Source organism: Hippoglossus stenolepis, chromosome 15 (genome assembly GCF_022539355.2).
Source record: "Hippoglossus stenolepis isolate QCI-W04-F060 chromosome 15, HSTE1.2, whole genome shotgun sequence".
NCBI classification, from domain to species: Eukaryota; Metazoa; Chordata; class Actinopteri; order Pleuronectiformes; family Pleuronectidae; genus Hippoglossus; species Hippoglossus stenolepis.
In genome coordinates, this window is record NC_061497.1 from 17,263,873 (window position 1) to 17,276,584 (window position 12,712).

General features: G+C 41.4%; 1 long non-coding RNA gene across 1 annotated transcript in view; it reads right to left on the reverse strand.

Annotated features, from left to right (window-relative positions):
- Positions 1-5,257: 5,257 nt before the first annotated feature.
- Positions 5,258-12,712, reverse strand: part of LOC118122677 — an 89,120-nt gene continuing 81,665 nt past the window's right edge. Inside the window, exons 2-3 of the long non-coding RNA XR_004698494.2 lie at positions 11,500-11,619; positions 5,258-6,018 (exon numbers count right to left, since the gene is read on the reverse strand). This is a non-coding gene — a long non-coding RNA (uncharacterized LOC118122677). The remainder of the gene's footprint in view (positions 6,019-11,499; positions 11,620-12,712) is intronic.

Sequence of the window (12,712 nt, forward strand, 5' to 3'; positions counted from 1 at the left end):
TAAGTCTTTCATGTCCCCCCCCCGAAACATCAGGAGCAAGAAAAAACAGCCTCCTGTCTCCAATTTTACTGTCTAGCTCGAATTGTAAAACTACGTTGGCAATATTGCGTTTCTTCTTCGGGGTGTCATGAGAGTCTGAAATGAGAAGTCGGGAGAAAAGCTTTCAACCCAGAGGTCTTACACAGAGAAAATCCCCCGAGTGGATTGTCAGAAAATTGAATCAGAGCCCACATTTATGGGTTAGCACCATTGAAATATTTCTAAAGCATTACGCATTTCGAGCAGCATTTAAAATGCAAAGGGGCCGTAGTTGCAGGTCTCGGAGGGCTGAGGTGGAGAACTACTTAGGGGATCTATGGGTTTTAATGGGATCCGTCACAGCCGTCCCTGGTTGTTTATGTAAGCAGTAACAGAATGGCCTTGTTACATTTCGTGTGTGCATGTAACAGCACATGTAGTGGCCGGGTTTCTCCTCCGTTATACACAATCAAATGCAGAGAATGTATGTTTATTCTGACAGAGAGCGAAAGATGATGTTTTACCAACAAAATAGAAGTGTAAGCAACTAAAAAGTGGGTTGGGGAGCAGGGCTAATGGGGGGGTTAGGGTTGGAATGTGTTTGAATAACGAAGATAATTGAAACCAGATTTAGTTCATTATTAATGTAATAGGGAAATGATAGAATTTATGTGTTTGGTAAATACGTAGATACTGAAGATATTTGTTTTCCACCAAAATATCTGACCATGTAGTAAAATATCTATTTGTAGAAGTTAGTTGTATATAAATGTAATTTCCGGGAGAGCAGGCTGATGTAGCACTTAGCAGATTGAAAAAGTCTCCAGAAACATAGAATGTACGTTATCGAAGCAATGCGTTCGACAAAGTGCAAAACTATCTATCAACCGAATTGCAATTAGTTTCAAAGAAATTAAAGTTGTTTCATTCATTTTTTAAATATTCCATGTCTTCATTGTGTGCTCACACAATATATGTATTCATTGTTTTGTTTTCTTGATTTCCCATTGTTGATGCGTCAATATCAGATTTACAGCACTTTCTTCTTCTCCCTCTGATCAATATCTGAGTGAAACCAAAGAAGAATCTGTGTGCCTGGGCCTTGATAAACATATAACTGAGCATATTCTCTTCAATCAAGCATAAATTGTTCTCTCTTTGTGTAATGAGCCCATTTTACTGTTGAAGACTTTCAACTATATTTTTAAGAATTGGTCCAACTGATTTATTTGGTATTCGTTCTCTGTTTCAGGAAGACAACTCAATGAAAGAGAAGAACAAGAAAAATGTTGGAACGAATGATTGATAATGTGCACAAACGGCTTGATTTAGCAAAATTTGCATTTCATTGAATGAACTGGCTCTTTTTGTGATTCTTTCTGACGAGCCTTAACGGAGAGGAAATTACTTCACAGCACATCAGGCCTGGTATAATTTTTCCTACTGACACACGGCTTTGTGAAACAAGAGGTGACCTTCAGCTTCCTACTCATTCATCTTTCATTGTGTCCCTAATTTCTCCCACTGCAGATAACCAGTCATTTGATGACTACTAAACACAGACTCCTGTGACCAGACTTACTCCTTAGGGTCACATAAAAGAGAGAGATTGGCCGTCTGGGCAGTAAAACACGGACCTCCCTTCCTTCTCCGTACAGTCACAAAGGTCATCAGCTCTGCTTGAAACAGGTTAAATTGCTGGCGTTCCCCTCACACAGCAAAATAAAGAGTTTAAAATAGTCTAGTCTTGACTTGACCCCCACGGTGCTTTTTCTCAGAGTTGTTTGAAATATTTGTGAAATATTTTGCTTATAAATTGAATGCTATGATATTATTTTTTATTTTCAAACTATGGAAGCTTGCTTACAGGGTGCATTTAGGGACTGAATTACCCAAGTGCCTTTGCAGCAGCTGACAATACCATATGGATAACAGTGCATGTGTCAGTGTCATGATATTTAAAAAAAAAAAAAAAAATTTTAACCTTCAGCACAAAAACATTGATCAGCAAGGTTTGAATTTATCCTCAGAGGACAAAGTATGAAATCCTGTCTCAGTGCTAATTATACCATGAAGCCCCTCCATGTATGTTGAGTGGTGGTGCTGGTGATGGTGGGAGCCTTACAAAAAAGAATCATGTCCATGAGACACTTTAATTAAAGCACATGTGATGGGAAATTCATCAATCACCCAAATAAACATCTAACTTTGATTAATTGGTGAGCTCATACCTTTTACATTTTAATTGGAGCGTTAAAAGCCATGGGGAAATGTTTGTAACATGAATAAGAGCAGGTTCTACTCACTCTAACAAACTGCTGTGGTGCTATGGGATGTTTTTTTTATGTTTTTTGATATTCAGCATCATATATCATGTTACACCACCTTGAACAATCTACAAATTGAGAAACGATGCCTCAAAATCTTGCAGATTTCCATCAGAACTGGGTGGTGAGGGAAATGAAACCAGGTGGCGCCTTCCAGTGGAAATTATTGATGAGCTCCAATTAAATACTAGCATCAGTACAATCAGCTGAGCGGGAGCACGGCCAAGTATGTTATACTCTATTCTCCACCATCTCATCAACCTGCGAGTGCACACATCTGCACAGACACACACAATGTATTATTTCTGCTTGGATAAATACGCTCAACAATTGACTTTATCATGAAAACTAAACAAAAACAGACCAATCGGGAAAAAAAACATCCATATTCACAGTTGCAACAAAGCCTGAATCAACTACTCTCAAAGTGATCTTAAAGATGGGGAAATGGATTTTACCTGACTTCTATACCTGGAACTCGAGTGTTGAACAGTGAGAATCATTGTGTTTGATGCTGGCCACCTCCTGCACAGTCTGCTAAATTAATATGAGGTTAAAGACAGCGGAGACTGATACACAGCACGCGATCAACGGTCAAGGTTCCAGGTTCCAGGTTGTCTTTAATTCTTTTAAGACATTGTGTAATCCCAAAAGAGGAGTCATTGTAAAAGTGGTTCTATAAATTGTGGTTAGTGAGGGTCATTTTTCACAGCATGGGTGTGAAATTAGCATGCCGTGTCCATCCTGATTACCCTGATCCCATGTGGACACAGTTGTAAAAATCGTAACATTCTGCCGCACCTCCTCCCCGCCTTATGGAATCCAAGTCCCTCAAGCAATTTACAGATATGAATACTGACACTGCTCTGGGCAGCCGGGTGGTGAAGCAAGTCGAACCCCCCACCGACCTACAGCCAGTGGCAGGGGCTCCCCTGTCTCCAGATGAATAGGCTCTGTGCTGTGTATGCGCTGTGGAGGCGTCCTTGAGCAACACATTGAAGGTCTACCAGCTGCAAGAATGTTTTTATTTTTTTCAGTAGTTGCTGTGCAATCTGAGGAATAACATTGAATTATTTTTATCACCCTGCTGACACCTGAAAAACCAGATAAATGCAGTCAACCACAAACAGCCTCCTCGTGTGTGGTTCCATGTTAATATAATGTCAGGTCTGCTTTAAGAACATCTACGCTATAAACGACAGCAGAGATCCTGGGATCAGCAGCACATCCAGAATATATTGCTGTCTTGTAGCATACCAGTCGGTTGTCTGGCTGAAGTTTGGGTTCCACAATTGGCAGTGCACTGGTTTCCTAAAGACTACGATAGACTCGTAGCCTGTAACAGGCCTTAGCCATCCATTTGTCATTGTGGTGGTGTCCATATGCGGAAGCTGTAAACAAAATATATGTTCTTCTAACAGCACGACAACGGAACCTGAGCTTATCTGGACACTTTTACGTTGATTATCATAACTCACTACCTGTAACATGAACATTACTGTTGCTCACTGCCGTAACATGCTGGTGCTCTACACTCGTACACTCATGGGAGATCTAGTTACATCACAGGTAAGATTAGGGTTAGATTATTTGTTACATCTTTCCCTGAAAATGAAATGGTGCTTTAAAATGATGGGGACACAATTGGCAATTTCAAAAGGAAGTGGGGACGTGTCCCTGGTGTAAATGATGCACGCTCTTGAGGCTGAAGTCTGTGGCATACGTAGCACAAACGCACACATATTATTCCATTATATTGTCTATCAAGACTAACACATTATGAGCGTTTAGGAGCTGCAATTTTCTTCTTACATGCACAATTTGACTTATAGATTTAATGAAGAGATTTCGTTTAAAGAGAAAGGCAGCAGCTGGGCCTGAAACCCAATTATCCAACAAACTGCTGTTACCTGATTGCAAATTCAAAAGAAAAACTCTTGTACTGTTGCCAAATGAATGTGCAGAAGCTTGGCCCGACACCCTGCCTTGTCTGAATAACGCTGATGCGCAATTAAAATGAAGTCAATGTGTAATTCTTGCAAAGGCAGCCTGGCTTCCTGCTTAGCAATGTTTTTGACAAGCAGCGTTGTAAATGTAACCTGCAGGTGACTTTGCGTGTGTAAGTCTGTTTGTGTGAGTACAGGTGGATGTGTTCCTGGTCCTGTGTTTGTCCCGGCTCTGCTCCTGTCTCCTGTGGAGCTCCTCTCTGATCAGGAAGCAGCCGGCCTCTCCAAGCCTCTCCCTCCAATCAGAAGAGGCTCGCGAGGAGTCTTGCTGCGTCTCGGCCTTGGATTTTATTTTGAGGTGTTGTTAAATTCAGATTCTTTGTCTTGATGTTTAATAAAATCCCATGGAAATGGTTTGGATTAAAGCCCTCTACTGTGACTGATTTGGGACAGTGGTGGAGTCTTGAATGCCCCATTGGGCGATCCGTAGGTGGTTTAACAGTGTGTGTTACCTCATGCAGGTTGGGGCCATGTTTCTCGGGTGTAAAGCCCTTTACCAGAAAGAAAAGGTCCCCAGGCATCCGACATGTATTCCTTTGTGTGTGTGTGCACTGTACATATGCATGTTTGTTGGCATGCTGGGGCTTTCACATGAACACCAGGGGCCACAAAGCCTAAATCCAAACAGCTCTGCTTTATCTCTTTCAGGCTAACATACTGACAGACGTCCTCCCAGAGAGTCATCCCTCAGCATGTTTGTCTGTCTTTGCTTGTTTATTTTTGGCCTGACGTTTCTCATCTAATTTGCACATAAGTATGGGTGGGTGTTGTGCAAGGGGCCCCGGGAGTTCTGTATGCCCCATAGAGCTCAAGGTAAATTAGAGAGTACTGACATTCCGAGTTCTGGAGCAGCAGCAAGGCATACAAATTGTGCTTTTAAGGGATTTATTGGAGTTGAATTAACAGTTGGACAGCCAAAGAGGCAAATTAAATTACTGCACAAATGCAGTTAATTAAATAAAACAGCTTTATAATCCAAACTAAAACAAAATAAATCAACAGATTGACGTTTCACAGACTTTGCTGAAGGGCACGAGATTTATTCTGACATAAAATACGGAGGGAAAAAAATGCATTGGTTCAAGTAAAGCACCTGTGCCTTTGTTTTTTCATTCAATTCAGTTCAGGTCCCACTGTGTCAGCCAATGAAAGCAGAGCTGAATGGATGAACACTGCTCTGTATCCATTCAAACATCAGCAGGGATGCATGTTCTGTTTAACTTTGTTTGGTCCAATCAGCCTTGCTCACTATTCCAATCTAAGATTTGTTAAGACTACAGACCTATTTACTTTGTTGTATGTTTTATAACTTTGTGTAATCTCAGGCCTCTTGCCTCAGATAAAGTTTAATAATCCAGCAGGCCTCACTCAGGAATGGAGCCAATTTCTATACAATTAATGAAAAGATCTTTCATAAAATAGTTTCCTGCATGTTGGCAGGTAAAGTGGGGCATGGATAAGGGGCTGGGATGGAGGAATGAGTAGAAAGAGTAGAAGGGGGAGAGATGAGGATAAAATGTCAGGAGTTGTCATAGTGAGGAATTCACCCGGGGACTGGGACTGGTATGTCTCAATGAGGCATCATGGCTTCATCATCGCTCTTGTGGTTCCAGTAACGAGGAAGGACGAGAGGAGGTGGGAAAAAAGGGATCCAGAGGGAGACCTCCCTGCAGGAATCAATACAGTTATAAATATCTATTGTTGAGACCAGTGAACACAACACTAAACAAGAACCAGGTCTTGTGCTGTGCCGTCCAATCGCTGGGCTTGTTGCGATTACTTTGCTATTAAAGCAATTTGTCACAATTCCCTAATGACAACTGAGATATTCAAATCCTGTGGTTCAGTATGTTCTGAACCTCTGCACATTTCGTTTAATTTAATTAGATCAAATTAAATTAGACACAAACCTATCTGAATCCTCCTATCAGTCACTGTCATGGGAGGGGAAAAAAAGGAAAAGAAACTGGCACCGATTTGTATGATTCAGAACGGAGGCGTGTATCTCCACGTACATTCAGTAAAACACATGCAGTACAATATGTACTGCATGTGTTCTTATTTCACACCTGACCTGTGTTTGGACGGATGGTCAGCGAGATGTCAACAGAGGAAGTGCTTCACCTATTTGAATTCCACCCTTTCATCATCTCCTCTGGCTGCAAATGTCATTTAGAAGGATGGTGAGGACAAGTGGGACAAAGAAGGGAAGGAGGGAAGACGACAAGGGAGATGACAATGAGAAAGATGGAGGGGCCTATTTAGTGATTTTGGTCCCTATGGGCCAATGCAGTCATGGGGCCTCCCTGAATTACGTATAGGCTCAGAGTGTCCTCAGAGGATGGTTCACAGCTTCCTGCGATGAGGAAAGCAATGAAGATGAAAAGAGGTAGAAAGCAAGAGAAGACGGAGGTTTGAAATGAGAGAAAAAGGCTTTACAGGAACATGTCAGTAGGAGTGTTGGAGAAGCAAGCTGTGAGGCTATTTGCTTGTAGCATGGATGGCTGCATTCGGAGCACCAGCTGGAGGTAATGAGGATACTCGGTCCTCTCCAGTAGCGCCAGCTGGTGCACCTGTTCCGACTCAGAAGTGCACACTAACACATTTATTTACGTCAAGTGAACTTTAACAAATTCGCACACACGTGGAGTGGTACGCTTCCAGTCAAGATGGCCAAAAACCACAGTGAGCGGAAAGTACTCGTCTCTGAACATCACGGCAACTCAATATTTGTCGTAAAATAATCGTTAGCCCCGGACTCCACAAAGGATTTTTTGTTTTCCTGTGTACAAACAGAAACGTGGGGGAACGTGACTGTAATGATGTGACAGTTTTAATCACACTCCACGCTCGCCTCCAGTAATAACAGGTTGTCTTGAATATTTTGTTGCCGTATTGACTTTCATTGTGTACAATGGTGATTGTGAATGATTACAATAGAGTTATTGACAATGAAGACGTCAATCAAAGCTAACGCTCATTGTCGGGAGTTTCTGCCTTTTTCCTTTTAATTGAGCTTGTTTATTTTAGCTCAGTGTTGTTTTGTAATTCTCCTCATCCCGAGACTGAATTAGTTAACCTATGTAGGAGTGTGTTCCAAAGGAGGAGTATGTTTATGTGTGTGTGTTTACAGAATTCATATGCCTGTGTGTAGGGGTTTTACGTATGTGTGTGCCAATGTGGGAGACAATTGCAATGCCTAATTAAAATGCATAGCATCTGCTCCCCCATGCATTCCACCAGCTCCAATCAGACTGTGCCGCACAAGCTGAACATACATTACCAGTGCTTATTTAGAGCGCTGGGATATTATCTGCATAACTAAAGTATCATTCTGAGGTCAAGCACCCTGCATAATGTGGGTGTACCTCTGGGATGGAAGAATGTCAAGCTCCCACATTGGTTTATTTTAAGGTGTGCTCGCTCCAAGCCCACTTTCAATTACAAAATGAAAAATTCAAATAAAATATGTTTAAATAGAGATTTTCTTGAAAAATTCCCCAATCTATTTTGCATTCAAATGTTTGTCCTACAAGTCAGAGAATCCATTCTCCTCTTCTGTGGAGTGTTGTTTGCAATGTCCCTCACCTGTGAAATTAAAGTTTCCACAGGAAATTACTGACCATATTTGCTCTGTGTGATTCGGCATGATTCAGCATCGTGCTGGAGCTCCACGCTTTCGCTGAACTCTCTGCGAAATAATTATTCAGGGCTCTCAAAGCATGGTGGGTGCACATTCAGGGGCTTATCAAGTTACTGAGCGTGGAGAAGCAGCAAGCTTAAATTACGAGCTTAAACTTTTAAAAGCATAAGCTTGAGTGGTAATGAGATGGATGAGATGGGCTGGGCAGCATTTGCATTTTTATCTTAAAACCTGCACAAACCTATTGGGGCGACTACTGCGTCATTTTGCAAACAAGCAAACGAGGCGGTAAACTCCTGAGAAACTATTTTTGACCATGAGGAGGCAAAAATACTCAGAAGCAAACCTGCAGTTCAAATGGCTTTTAGCTGCCTCCTGAGACACCCATCCATGAATGCATCCGTCAATGCATCCATCCATTCATCATCTATGTCGCTTTTATCCTTTGAGGGTTGCAGGTGGGGAGGATTCCAATCCCAGCTGTCATTGGACGGGGCTGACATACAGAGAAAAACAACATTTACACCAACAGTCACACCTACGATCAATTTTTTAAAAAAAGGAGAACTCAGTGAAAGCCCTGTATATTGTGTATACAGGGCCCTGTGTATTAACTGGTCACTGTCCCAGTTCTTTGTGTTTGCTAGATGTTCCACTGTCTTTACCACCAATACAACATGGGCGTCCGTGCAGCTTCGACGCTGACCGGTTTGTTGAGTGATCTCAGGGTGTATTTATCCTTCAAGCAGCTTCTAAGACATGCAAATGACAAACTTAAAGGTTTTTTTCTATTGTTGTTGTTTTCTTGCTGTTGTTGTTGTTGTTGTTTTTGTAGTCTCAGTTAAGAAAGAGCCACAGGTATATTCTTAGGTGACCTTGTAAAAAGCGAATACACCCATGTTGCCTCAAGGCCTCCTGCTCTTTTCCATACAATATGCACTATATATTTACGATGTCTTCCTCGCAGTCTTTTCTCAACCTAATTTCCTGACTTTTTCTCCCTTGTCATAATTTACTTTTTATATTTCCACCCCTAATCATTCGAGAGTAGTGTGCAATACAAATATTTAATATTCATGACCCTGCATGGCGAAAAAAACAAAAACAGCTTTTGTCATCTTTCACACTGTGTTTACTCTTCCAGAATCGATGGTTGGTGCCAGAGAGGAGAAGCTGAAGCATTAAGCTTGCAGACACTTTTTATTCAGCATTGAAATAAACTGGCATTTCTCATGAGCATTCGGATCACATAGCACTTCAGGGCAAAGCTGCAAATTGCACATTTCAGGTTGGATTATCTGGCGTGCATGGCGAATGCGTAGCTACTGTAGCACTTACGTAGCTGCTTCCGCATTTATTTATTTTCGGTGCCCGGGGCCGTGCATCAGCTCAGAGGAGTTGACGCAAATTCAAGAAGTGTTTTCAGTGTAAATTAAAGAACACTGGCATGACTTTCATGTTGAAAACAGTGGCAATGCAGCATGATGAGTGGTTAGTGTTTGGCGGTAAAGGGGTTGGATCAGGTGGTTCGAGGGCAGCAAGCAGAGAGAAGAGGACTGGAACACACGGATTGATGAGCAGCCTTTATTAATGTAAAAAAGATGCTTTGACGATACTCAGGACAAATCGTCAATGTTTCTTTGCATGATTTTACTCATATTCAGTCTCGGTTGATAGAATCTTGCATTCATGTTTAACTTCAACAGTATGCATTTGGGATGCTAATGTCAAAATGTCTCTGCATTCATCCAGTCACTTGCTGTTGACTCTCATTTTAAAAATGTGTTTAAAGGTCTTGTAGTCATCTTTGACTGTCATCACAGTCATGGTGGAGTGGATCATCACAAATTGACATTCAAATTGATCCAAAATAGTTTGTCCCAGCGTAACAGAGGAGTTACGTGTTGACACTCAGGGGGAGGCTTTGTGTTTTTGTATGGCAGTGATTTCACTCAGCTCAAGGATCTGAATACACACAGAATCACAAGTGTGCCCAGCACCAGTCTTTTTTTGAGTTGGTCACTACAGTGTATAGAAATGTAGCAGAACCTTGTTTGTTATGTTATACAGATGTGTTAGCTGTCAGCTGCAGCTGAGTGATGACTGAGTGATGCCTGGAACCACAAAATACAACTCCAACTCCCAGATCTGTGTTTGTTTCAGTAACATTTAAAGTGTTTGTGTCTTGCGTCTCAACCAGAAATTCAATTGGTTTGCAGATGTTGGTTAAATCCTATTTCTTTACTGTCTCAAGTGACCTTCACTGGTCTTGTCATCTTTTTTTCAGCTTGTATGAAAATATAAATGGACATCACCAATCAATGGTGCATATATGCACTGTTTTGATGCTTAACATTAAATCATGGACACAATAAAATAAATAAGGAATACTTCTGCCACGTTCACTTAGTATTTTGAATGCTTTGTGTGAACATGTACCTGCTGTGCGAACATCGGGTGGTCTACAATCACATAGTATTTGTCCAAACAACGTGCAAAAGGTTTTCATGGCCACAAAGACCTGAAGACAAAGGTTTGCTAGCACACTGGGATCAATTGGATTCAAAAAGCTTGTTGTTAGCTTACTGTAGTTTTGTAACTCTCTATAATATGAATACTGTCTTTGTGTGGATGCTCTTTTGTTTGATGAGATTATTTTTTCTTCAGCTATGAGAGAGAGATCTCTTCTTCTGCACCGTATACGATGCTCTGGATTCGCCTATATGTCTATTTTGGTCAGCTGTGGATTCGGTTGCCTTGACAATCCCCTTCCATGAATTTGGTGGTGTGAGCGTGACTGAAGCGAAGGAGGTGTGCATTTGCTCAAATATCTTTTCTCCACATTCCTCTTCTCATAAGTCACTTAAATCTACTGGGTTTTCTAAATGTAGAGAAGGAGAAATTGATACCAATCTGATGACGCCGGATCCGTCCCCTGTCAATTAATTATATCAGTCGTGAGAATCTACGATATAAATGTCTAGTGCATGCAAATTCTCCAACAGAGATAAAACTCTCACACTCACCTAGATATATACGTTGCTGCAGATAATTGAACCCGACCAAACACTATCAGACTTTTTTATCCAATAAACAGCTACAGAAACTTAATGTCAGTCTGCAGTGTTTTCTCGCTGAAGGTTTCTATTTTTTCTGTCAGCTGTTGGATAAGAAGGAACCAGGAACCAGGGGAGACATGTAAAGCCTTCAAATGAGATGGAATAAAACTCTCCTTAACTATTCATCAGCTGAGACTGTGTATAGTGCATGCATGTGAACAAGCACACACACACACACACACACACACACACACACTTACAGTTCCTCCCTCCCTCCATCGAGCAATCCAGCCTTACACATTAAGGCAGTGGAATCTGAGTGTTGTACAATTTACCGGAAACACTAGATTGCGCGCTGCTTTGCCTTTCAGAGATGACTGATGCCCTGAGGACGTTTAACCTGCCGGCAAGATAGAAGACAGAAGACAGACACTCTACTCATGTACCTCATCTTCTGGTTTTCCTCCTCTGTGGCTTCCCTTTCAGCATCAAAGTACAGTATGTACAGCATCAAAACGAGCCTGTGACAAGGCTCTCATGGTGTAATTTTCTTTCCCGATTGAGGCCTACAATAAAAAAAGAGTGAAAAAAAGAAAAGTGTTGAATTATTCTGCGTGATCTAGTGCTTTATACAAATGAACCTGAATTGAATTCTCTCTTCTTTCATGTCACATTTGACAGATTTGTTTTAGAAAGATCACAGCGTGTTGGGAACCCTGTATCATTTCAGCCAAAAAATGAAAAATGTTGTTATGTTACTAGATTTCCGTCATGATTTTGCTAACTTTTCTTAACCTGTTATTGGGAATCATTTCAGAGAGACAGAGGTAAAGTGTCCATGTAACCATAAGACAAACCTGCCTGCATGGACACAATAGAAGAGATGGTGAAACGCTAATGCCAATGGAGCTGCTGACTATTCCGAGCAACATGCATGAGAATATATTACAATAATTTTCAATTGTTTTTTAAATGGGTGGTACAACAAACTGCTTTGTTGTTACTTGTTTTTTTTAAATAGTAAAATGGTATCCTGCCTAAATACAATAGGCTTGATTTCATACAGACAAACAGTCTGAAAGCAAAACCATGACTTTGCTGCCCCTAATTGAATAATAGCGATGCGATGTCTTTATTGCTTACATGCCTATGGCCACAAGCACTGGCATTCTCTAAATGTAGGCAACTGTGAGTAAGAAGCTAATGAGTGAAAGGGTCAGTGAGACTGAGAAAAGGACAGATGGAGTGAGAGAATGGCTGATGGCAGATGGAATGACGGAGAGTGGGAAAATGATGGTGATCAAGCCTGGATTTGTGAGCAGAATAGAATAATTGCTGTGGGATGCGAGTGTGTGAGTGGGTGGGGGTGTGTGTGTGTCAGAGGAGGGGGTGGTTGTCCTATCAATGTCTAATTGTCTTTGTGTTAAATTGCAATTCCATTGGTCTGCCAGTCGGCCCCATTAGGATGACCTTCAGCTGCTAATGGAAGGGGAATGGGAAAACTGTTGCCCATGATGGGGAGCACAGAGGAACTTAAGTGTGTGTGTGAGAGAGAGAGAGAGAGAGAGAGAGAGAGAGAGAGAGAGAGAGAGAGAGAGAGAGAGAGAGAGATGACATCGTTGTGAGAGGAAGAGAAAAGAGGGGATACAGAAAAAAGGT